The sequence below is a fragment of the Lolium perenne genome, chromosome 4, assembly GCF_019359855.2.
Source record: "Lolium perenne isolate Kyuss_39 chromosome 4, Kyuss_2.0, whole genome shotgun sequence".
NCBI lineage: Eukaryota > Viridiplantae > Streptophyta > Magnoliopsida > Poales > Poaceae > Lolium > Lolium perenne.
This window is the reverse complement of record NC_067247.2, coordinates 251,677,770-251,686,909: the sequence shown is the minus strand read 5'-3', so window position 1 is coordinate 251,686,909 and position 9,140 is coordinate 251,677,770. Positions and strand designations below refer to the sequence as shown.

The 9,140-nt window shown below is 43.2% G+C and overlaps 2 long non-coding RNA genes across 4 annotated transcripts; one reads left to right on the top strand and one right to left on the bottom strand.

Moving 5' to 3' along the window:
• Positions 1 to 222: 222 nt before the first annotated feature.
• LOC127332275 (uncharacterized) lies at positions 223 to 2,249 on the bottom strand. The gene is made up of 3 exons (XR_007870329.2): positions 1,972 to 2,249; positions 765 to 977; positions 223 to 661 (listed from the first exon to the last, which is right to left on the bottom strand). It is a non-coding gene; the product is annotated as an uncharacterized lncRNA (long non-coding RNA).
• Positions 2,250 to 3,500: 1,251 nt separating this feature from the next.
• Positions 3,501 to 5,897, top strand: LOC127332277 (uncharacterized). 3 transcript variants are annotated; one of them, XR_007870332.1, is made up of 6 exons: positions 3,501 to 3,728; positions 3,887 to 3,994; positions 4,097 to 4,204; positions 4,274 to 4,503; positions 4,867 to 5,022; positions 5,123 to 5,897. It is a non-coding gene; the product is annotated as an uncharacterized lncRNA (long non-coding RNA). The 3 variants fall into 3 exon arrangements; XR_007870330.1 differs by having other exon boundaries at positions 3,869 to 3,994; XR_007870331.1 differs by having other exon boundaries at positions 3,869 to 3,994; positions 4,274 to 4,545.
• Positions 5,898 to 9,140: the final 3,243 nt, after the last annotated feature.

Below are 9,140 nucleotides of genomic sequence, written 5' to 3'. Positions count from 1 at the left end.
TATGTGTACAAGATTTACTTGAGATTAAATTTTCTAGTAGTATGTGCTATGATACAGTATCTACCTATGATACTACTATCCTCTCTCTCATCCTTAATTGCACTGCCACATCAGCATTTTGCATGCATGGAATGCATGATACTACCTATGATACTCCCATTGTGGGTAGTCTAATGATATTAAGCACATGATTTCTAAGATCCGTGAATAATATTGAGTACATTAATTACAAGATCCATGAATAATATTGAGCAAATGATTTCCAAGATCCATGAATGAAGAATCTGTACGGTTGGAATAATTACTCTAGCTACATACAAATTAGTTAATACAGCAGCTAAGGCGATGACTACACTGACGATCACCACCAAAAATCTGATCGACTTCTGCATAAGAACCTCGAGCTCCTTTATCTTGTCTTGTGCAACATCTTTGTTATTATTTTCTTTAACTTTTGCTTCCAGCTCTTCTATCACCGCCATCCTAAAATGCTAGAAATGCTTCATCTTGAAGCTTGGCATCACTTATTTGTTGTTCAATCTTCTTTTCATCCCGAACCTACTATCAAAACACGTTGTCTTGTTACCTCCAAATGTAACCTGATATTTTCAGGCTCCATGTCAACTTTCTCACCATCCACCTGAGTAGCCTTGTCATGGGTCTATATCATTGAAGAAAATGGAAGGATCAAAACCAGACAAAACAAGACAGCTCAAAACAATACTTGTGGATCTGATAGTTTATCGCAAGCTCAGTACACTAACCCTGTCCATGGAAGTCCTCAAAAACTTGTCATGGGGCCAAGACATGATGGAGTCCCCACCCTCATAACCGAACAAAGTTGCTTACGAAGTATACCTTACCTTCTTCCTCCACATTTGCACTGCCATTTTTGCTGACCTTGTTCTCCTATGCCAGTGGGACATCCTCCGGTGCGCCCAGGAGCCTTCTTGTCCAGCTTTAGGGCCTCACTATCCCTAAAAAAGCAAATCAACACACAGGTTAGCTCTTATTTCATCACTCTGCATATTAATAAATAGCCTACAGGATAGACTGTACACCAGACAACTCATACTTGTTCAAAATTAATAAGAAAAGAAAACAGAGACAAGCGAGCATGGATCGCCATATTTTCATATACTGCAGGAGTGAGACCCAAAAAAAAAACTGTGTATCAGGTGGAAGTAGATAACTGTATGTCAATTTTCTCGGTGCTTGAAGATGTACTATGCTGATTGCCTGTCGACGTGGAGGTAAACATAGCTACGGACTTGATCGGTCTTGAATATGTCAATCGTATCACACTTCGCATGTTCTGGCGCCCTGAACTTTATGGTAAGATATCTGTAGTGATATCTTAAGTATCTTGACGATAGCATAACAAGTGGTTCAGTTTCTGTGTCAAATTCTTTCAGGGAACAACATCCAATTCTGTCAAATCGTTGTAAAAAGAAAGAGACTGAAAATTTTGATGTAGCTGATCTGAATATGCCTTAAAAACAAAGTGTGGGTTCAATATATTACCTTCTATGATTCGTAAATCTACTTGATTTTATGGCAAACAGTCTACTACTTCAGTACCTTTAATGGAAATCATGTTTCGTGTCATTTATCTGTGTCATTTATCTGTAAATCAATTTTTTATGTGATGAAGACAAGTCATGCATGTGAGAAATACGAAGCTCAACCTTTCCCTTTAGCCAATAATGTTCTCGGAAAGAAATCCATTGACACATTAATTTTGGGTTTTCTTGCAGTTTTCCAGAGAAGAAATTGAACAGAGCATACTTGTTGCTGTTGTAAAACTTTAGCGAGTTCACTTTGTTTGTCTACTAAGCCCTCACCCAAACCCCTCTTGAACTATGCCCAGTTAGGAAGATAAACTACAGAGCCAAACTACCTTTGCAAGTTGCAACAATGTGAAGCACTGAGCAGTTAATAGAACCATGGGATAGATGCTTAGTTGCTTACCAGGTATTAGGTGGCGGGATGGCGCGCCGCAGCAAATGCACCAAGTGACGCTGCAGGGCCACGAGTAGCACCGGGAAAGGCCGACGCCGGAGAAGGCGACGCGCCAGCAACCTTTGACCACCAAAACACGGGCCGGCGACATCTCGAATCGTGTCCTTCCACTTCGCCTCCCAAAGCCACCGCGTCGGCATCCTAACATCTCCTGCGCCACTGCCGAGCTGGAACGGGTGGCGCGTCGCGATGGACGCCAGGTCCCGCTCTCGGAACCTCGTAACGACCTTGGCAAGCGACGGCGACGTCGCTGAGGATCTTCAATCCACCGTGAGTTCAACGGCGCGCGGCCAGGACATGTAAGTGGTGGGAAAGGGGCGTCGGAGGGGGTGGTGGAGAACTCGCCAAGCATGATGGCGGTAGGGGCAGAGGCGGCTGCGCCACCGGATTTGGAAGCCGACGGTCGGCGGCGGAACCCCACCCAGCGACCACGGAACGAACGAGGGTTAGGGTAGGTTGGTCCCGTCCCCTTGGGCCCTTCACGCTAGCAAACTACTCTACGTGGGCTGTAGCCTGTGAATTGGGCAGTGGCCTGTTTCTTGGGCCGGGTCATTATTTGGGCCGGGCCCGGTTACAACTTTTTTCCGTTTCGGTGCGAAATTTGGGAAAGGTATTCTTAAAAAAGGTAAGGCCGTTGCAATCGAAGCGTTTGGACGGTGGTTTGCTTCGCCATGGGGCCCGTTGTCGGTGTATGGGCTGCCATTCAGGTCTGGCCCGCTGCTGCATGGTCGACGCGTGGTCTGTTTGGGCCTTCTCTATCCTTTCCGTCCGTGTGGGGTTGGGGGGTTTGACGGGAGGTGCTACCCACCGAGCTGGTCGGTGCCGATCGGGTTACCGCACACCCTGCGCGCCCCGCGTTACCAACTGGGCTGCAGCCCAACAACAGGTAAGCCGTTTTTTTTTTCGTTTTTTTTTGTTTTCTGTTGTTTGTTTTCTTTTTTAAAAGACATCTTTTTCATAATCTGAACATTTTTCAAATTTTACTATTTTTCAAATTAAGAAGAAATCACTTTTTAAAAATCTGAACATTTTTCAGATTTGAAATTTTTTAATTTAAAAAAAAATTCTATGTACAATTTCAAAATTTGAACAAATTTTATATTTGAACAATTTTTCGAATTTGAATGATTTTCATATTAGAACAATTTTCGAATTTGAAATTTTTTTGAATATGAACGATTTTCATATTTGAACAATTTTTGAATTTGAACAATTTTTATATTAATTTTCGAATTTTATTAATTCTCAAATTTGAACGTTTTTCAAATTTAAACATTTTTCGTATATAGACTTTTTCAATTTAAACAAAGAAAATAAACAGAAAGAAAATAAAATAAAACAGAAAACAGAAAAGAAAAAAAAGAGAAAACAAAAGCGAAATCGAAAAAATGCTAACTGGGCCAGGCCCAATACCCGACCAGGGTGTGCGGCAACCGCATCGGCACCGACCTGGTCGGTGTATAGGACTGGCCGGGTTTGACTGGTCGACCGCGTTCTCGATTCTTGGTGAAGTTTCTTCTCTGGCTGCCGCTAGGTTTCCTCTCGAATCCGGCCGATCCTCTCTCTCCGCTGGCTGGTCTTGCCGGCTGCGGCAGATTCTGGCCGCTCCTCTCTCTTCATCGGCAATCTGGGTCTGGACGGTTGTTTCTTTGGCGGGATTTCTTCGCCGGTTCGTTCGGCCGGCGTGGCCTGCTGGTTTACCCGAGGTACCTTCATTCTTCTTATTTTTTCCTCTTTCTTTTTCGGACGGCTCTGTGGTGATGGTCTTCTATCTGTGTGCTGCTCTTTGTTCTTTGTACCTACTGTATAAGAAACGGCCGTGTTCTAATCGATTGTTGCTGTGGAGTTGACATACTGCTCGAAGGCGGCAGCGTTTGGATCCGTCCCTCCGGCATGCTTCACAGTTGGGGGCGTTGATTCCGGGCGGTGCTGGTGGTGGGTTGCTGGTTACTGCTCTTCCTCTTCACTGAAGGTTTGCGGGATTGCCCTCTTTTTTTCCCTTCTTCGATTACTCAGATTGATTGCTTTGTCTAAAACTTGGTTGCAATTTATATGTTCTCCTTTTTGTTCCTAGATGGCGGTTCTTCTGTTGCCAACACACACAAACGCCTCAGCAGCACCTACTTCATAAGTTGTTGTTCATGTAGGGCCACTGGAGACCGAGCTCCCACCTGCACTTTTGGTAAATATTTCGGTTCATGAAATGTGCGAACCTCCGGCCAAATGCATCTAATACTCTTCACTTGTGCAGGACGAACTTGTGCTGTTGCATCTAGGCATGCACCGGCAGAGGCAAATGGTGTAGAGGAAGGACCAGGGCTCATCAAGCAACAAGAATGCACGGTCGGGGCATGTGCTGACACAGCTCATTCACGTCGCGATGAAGTTCCAGACCGGCGACATTCACCTCTACATGATGGATCCCGTGCCTCTGATCATGTTGCTGATCACGCCCGACACACGGTCTTCTTCGTGGCAGGGGTAAACTCATGGATACTGCAGTTTACACCCTCGCTAATTTGAGTAATTTCAACCTGATTGTCTTTTCTGCCTGAAATTGTTGTGCTAAATCTCCTTACCCGGAACCGTTTTAGCATTAACCTATTCTGTTTAGATTTAGCTGACCATGCGTGCATTATGATGACTTTGTTTTGTTTACACATCTTCGGTTAGGAATAGAAATTTAGTTTGAGTGAATAATTTGCTTAGCCTATGCTCTCTTGGTCTAGCTTACCTAGCAGTTCAGTTACTACTGTCTTACTGTCATCCTGCATGGCAAACAGTGATGCATTTCTGCTTTACTAACCCCTTTGCTGATGCTCCCCGTGTGTCTAAAACTTACAGGCTATGTATTCATGGTTCCTAGACCTGCCATCAAGTTTGGGCATACACACGATTTGGAAAGAAAGAACTTAGGATTCTACTGAGGTTCTGTGCAACACATTTAGCTTGGCAACATGTGAGAAAATTGCACGATTGAATTTGAAACATTTGTCAAAGGTGAATGCAATTTTGATGTAGACATCAAGTGCAGCAGCACGAATTCGCCTCCTTGGTTGAACAATAGCTATTGACTGCATCTAATCACCATCTCTAGCAGGCCGATCATACAGTGTACCTATTGCGGCTGATTATCCTTCAGCATATTTGCGCCGCCCTTCAGTTGCCCATCAATTCCATCCATACCATCCGCCATAGCAATGGCCCTTCAAGGGGTATATCAACATAGGGATACTGTCAACTCCTAGACGTCAGCCGTCCCAAGGTTCTTCCAAGGCGACCACATGCCCACCGAGTTTGCCGCTGTGGAGTGTGCATGGGAGAGCACACACAAGATTGTCAAAGTTGAGAATCATTCCCCAAACAACAGGCGGATCAGCTCTATGCGGCATCATTGACTTACCAGCCACCCCATCAGGGCGTGGCAAGAAAAGGCACAGCATCAGTCCAACTGCCTACAAATATTTAGAGGGAGGCTGCCTAGAATAACTAATTAGAAATAGAAAGAAAAATAAAATACTTTCTCTGATCCAAATTAACTGGCGCAGCGATATACTATGTATTATCAGCTCCCATTACACAAATTAAGTAATACTTTTTTTTTGCCCAATACAATTGAGTGGTGAACTAATATTTTGTGTTTATTTGCATGTGAGTTTCTGAAGTTGTTAGTACGTGCTCTAAATGAATTTTAGTCACAACTTTTTTGTGGGAACTGAAATGTCAGTAATCTTCTTGATTAGCAGGTCATAGAAATTTCATATGCATGTGTGTTAATGTATTCTGAGCTTCTCACTGGTCAGATCTGAAACAGGTGTAACCCAACCATTGTACCTGAAGCAGCTGTTAGTCTTGGTTTATACCTATGCACGCCCCATCCTTGGTTTGATATATGCCTGTCATGTGTTTGTGTTCTTCATTTTCCAACGTTTTGTTGGTATTCCTTTTGCAGTTTATCTTGTTTCATCTATAATTTTTTAGGATAACCATGATTTTCCGCAGAAAACGACAAGTAACATTCTAGCAGAGTGCCGCACGGGGTGTTACTTAGGGATAGACACGGATAGTGTTCAGTCCGTTGTTCACATGTTGCAGTTTTTTGCGAGGTATCTGTTGACGATGGCAAGATTGTACGTGTAAGATGTTTATGCTTATCTGTCCGTGAAACACATTGACCTTTAATTTTACCATAAATATTAGTTTGGTGTTACTTTCGTCAAGCAACACATGAGATATTGTAGGCCAGGTGTAGTCTTAAACCTTTTATGTAATAAAGCTCTTTATTGAAAAAGAGATATTTGTAGCAGCTCTTCGTCTGGTTGTGAACATGACAAAAGGCTATTTGAACAGCTAAAATTTCATTCAGGGGTGTGGTGAAGCGCCATAACATGTGAGACAAAGTGTGTGGTATATTCTTCTACAATCCAAACCTAATACACCACCGCGATAGCGGAAAAAAACACACGCCGCCCCATCACCCCGTTCTATATCGATCTTTCATCACATATGCAAGCCGTTAGAAAACGTGAGGCAGGCGGCGCGGCGAAGCGCGCTATCCATCTAGTGTAACATACCTTTCACGTTTTGGAGGGTGGTATGAAATTTTTTAGGCCTTTGGATGGACTGAAATGGAGGGCTATTATTTATTTGAGGGTACCACAAAAGAACTAAAAAAAAATGACTTAACTCACCTGCACCGACGGAGAAGAATCAGCTCCTCCAGGCCTTTGGGGGCACATCGATCGTCCCCGGTGGCAGCAGGTACCCGAACGACACCATGCACACAACTTACACCAGGGCTAGCGAGAACATTCTTCCGGGCCACTCCACCTCGTCGGATCACGATGTTCAAGTTGAGGTTCCAGGACAACGTGTTGAGGAACAGGTTCCAGCCCTTCTCGCCAGGGGTCACCTCCCACCAGAGTGAGGTCAAATCTTCTGAACGGCGACAAGGACGCGAGCCCCAGTGACATGGCCGTCCAACCGACGACGCTCTCAGCCCGGTGTAGGGATAGCCTTGCGGTTGCCATGACATCACCTAAAACTTGTTTGAGATGGTCTTAGGGCATGAGCAATGGTGGCATACACAACTAGCTGCTCCATGTAAAAAAGTTGTCAGAAGCAACATGGTTAATTTTATAGCTCCAATGGAAGCTACAACTTTAGTTAGAAAAAAGAGAGAAGGGACCCACAAATATGACACTATGTATCTTTTTCTCTTTCCAAAAAATATGCTTTTAAGTCTTAAGATCCCACTTCCTGAAGAGGAGGCTGTCTCCTCATCCGAACCTACTTTGGACCACCCGAACCTAATTAAAGGTATGAGGCAGTAGCTCTAGGGCAGTGCATTGGACATGCCCTTATGGTTTTTATCGTAGTATGATGGTTCCTAATAAAGAGTATGGCGCTTGGTATGCTGCCCGTAGTTCGTTGCTAAATACTGTACTATCTATTTTATTTTAATCCCTATTTGTAAGTTGAGGTGATTCTGGCTCCTCTCCAACTAGGCAATCTGATGGGACTCAACAAACAAGGCAGCATGTTCTTGCTTCCTCCTGGAGTTTGTTACCATTCGATTTCTTTGTCCAATTTTTTTTCCTCTGTATTTATCCGAAGAAGTGAATATTTTGGGAATGACGTTTTTATTCCGTGTAGGATGCTTATGCCTGCAATGAACGTGGATTATCATCTCAAGACAACAGTGCATTCGATTGGGAACTACTCCGGTATATATGCATGACCCTGGTATGCCAAGTCCCCACTTCAACGAAAAGTACATTTGGCTCCCGGGCTCCAGTGCTCTTGCCATTTTTTTAATTTTTTTTATTAGTTATAAAAAATTCTGAAAAATAATTCTGTAGATTGTTAGTGATACATCTCACAATCATGGAAAATCTCAACCCAAAATTCTTTTTACTTTGAGCTAGACAAAAATAACAAAATCTGACATATTTTTGTAGATTTGAAAATGACAACTCAGATCTGCACTTTTGTCTTTTTTGTGTAGCTTAAAATATAAACTATTTGAAATTGATATTTTACATGTTTGTGGGATACATTATTAGCTATATGCATATATTTTTTTTCAGAATTTTTTGAAACTCAAAAATATGATTTTTAATTTATTTTAAAAACGAGATCACTGGTGCCCATGTGAACCAAATCTCTGTCCCCACTTCAAGCCCCTCTTTCTCCTCTGTATTTTCTCTGTTTTTTAAAGGGATGTCTTTCCTCTGTTATTTTGTTGGGATGGTGAGATTGCCTATTTATCAACAATGTTAGTACGTGTAGATGTTAATATGCTGTGTGATATGATATGTAATGTTTACATGTTCAAATGAGTCTGTGTATATAATTTGCTATGTCTAGCATGACTAGAAAGACCTAGAGATGTCATACTATAAGTATAAGATAATTATGGCAACTACTAGAGACAAAAAGTGTTAGGATGTGTGTATAGGCTTGCTGAAACATCTATTCTTCAATCATAATAACTACTATATTAAACCTTAACAATATCGATTTTTCTCATAATTTTAAGACTATGTGAGAATTAACATGGTGCAAACACGTGTTGTTTTAAATGATCTGATTCTTGATGTTTCTTTTCTGTATGTATTTTCGGTGTTGCATATAGTATTTTTGTGGTTCACCATGTACACACAGTGGGATGACTTGGTGTATTCTTGGTGTGGTCGTAGCTGAGATGAGGGTAGAGCGGTGAGCCATCATGTCATAGGTGCATGACGGGTTCCATCTTTGATCAAAGCGGTGCTTGGTTTCACGCTATCAAACAATCTAGCAGATCCGGGCTGGTACCGAGGCGTGCGTGGCCTGCGCCACGTACTACTCTGAGCGCCTCTCTCGATTTTTCTCTTTCCCATGGATGGATGCGTGGAGTCCATCAAAAGATCCACCTCCCGTTCTCCTCCATCGGCCGCCCCTTCTCCTCGGTCGCTGCTACCATGAGATTTGCCGCTCCCGAGTTCTCCATGGCCACCTTCTCCGTGCTCGGCAGTCGTGGTGTTGGTCCAGTCCTCTGCCGTCACAATCGTGACCAAGGCTGTTCGTTCCCCGCCGCCTGGTCAGCTGTTCTTCCCTCTTTTGCTCTCCTCTGA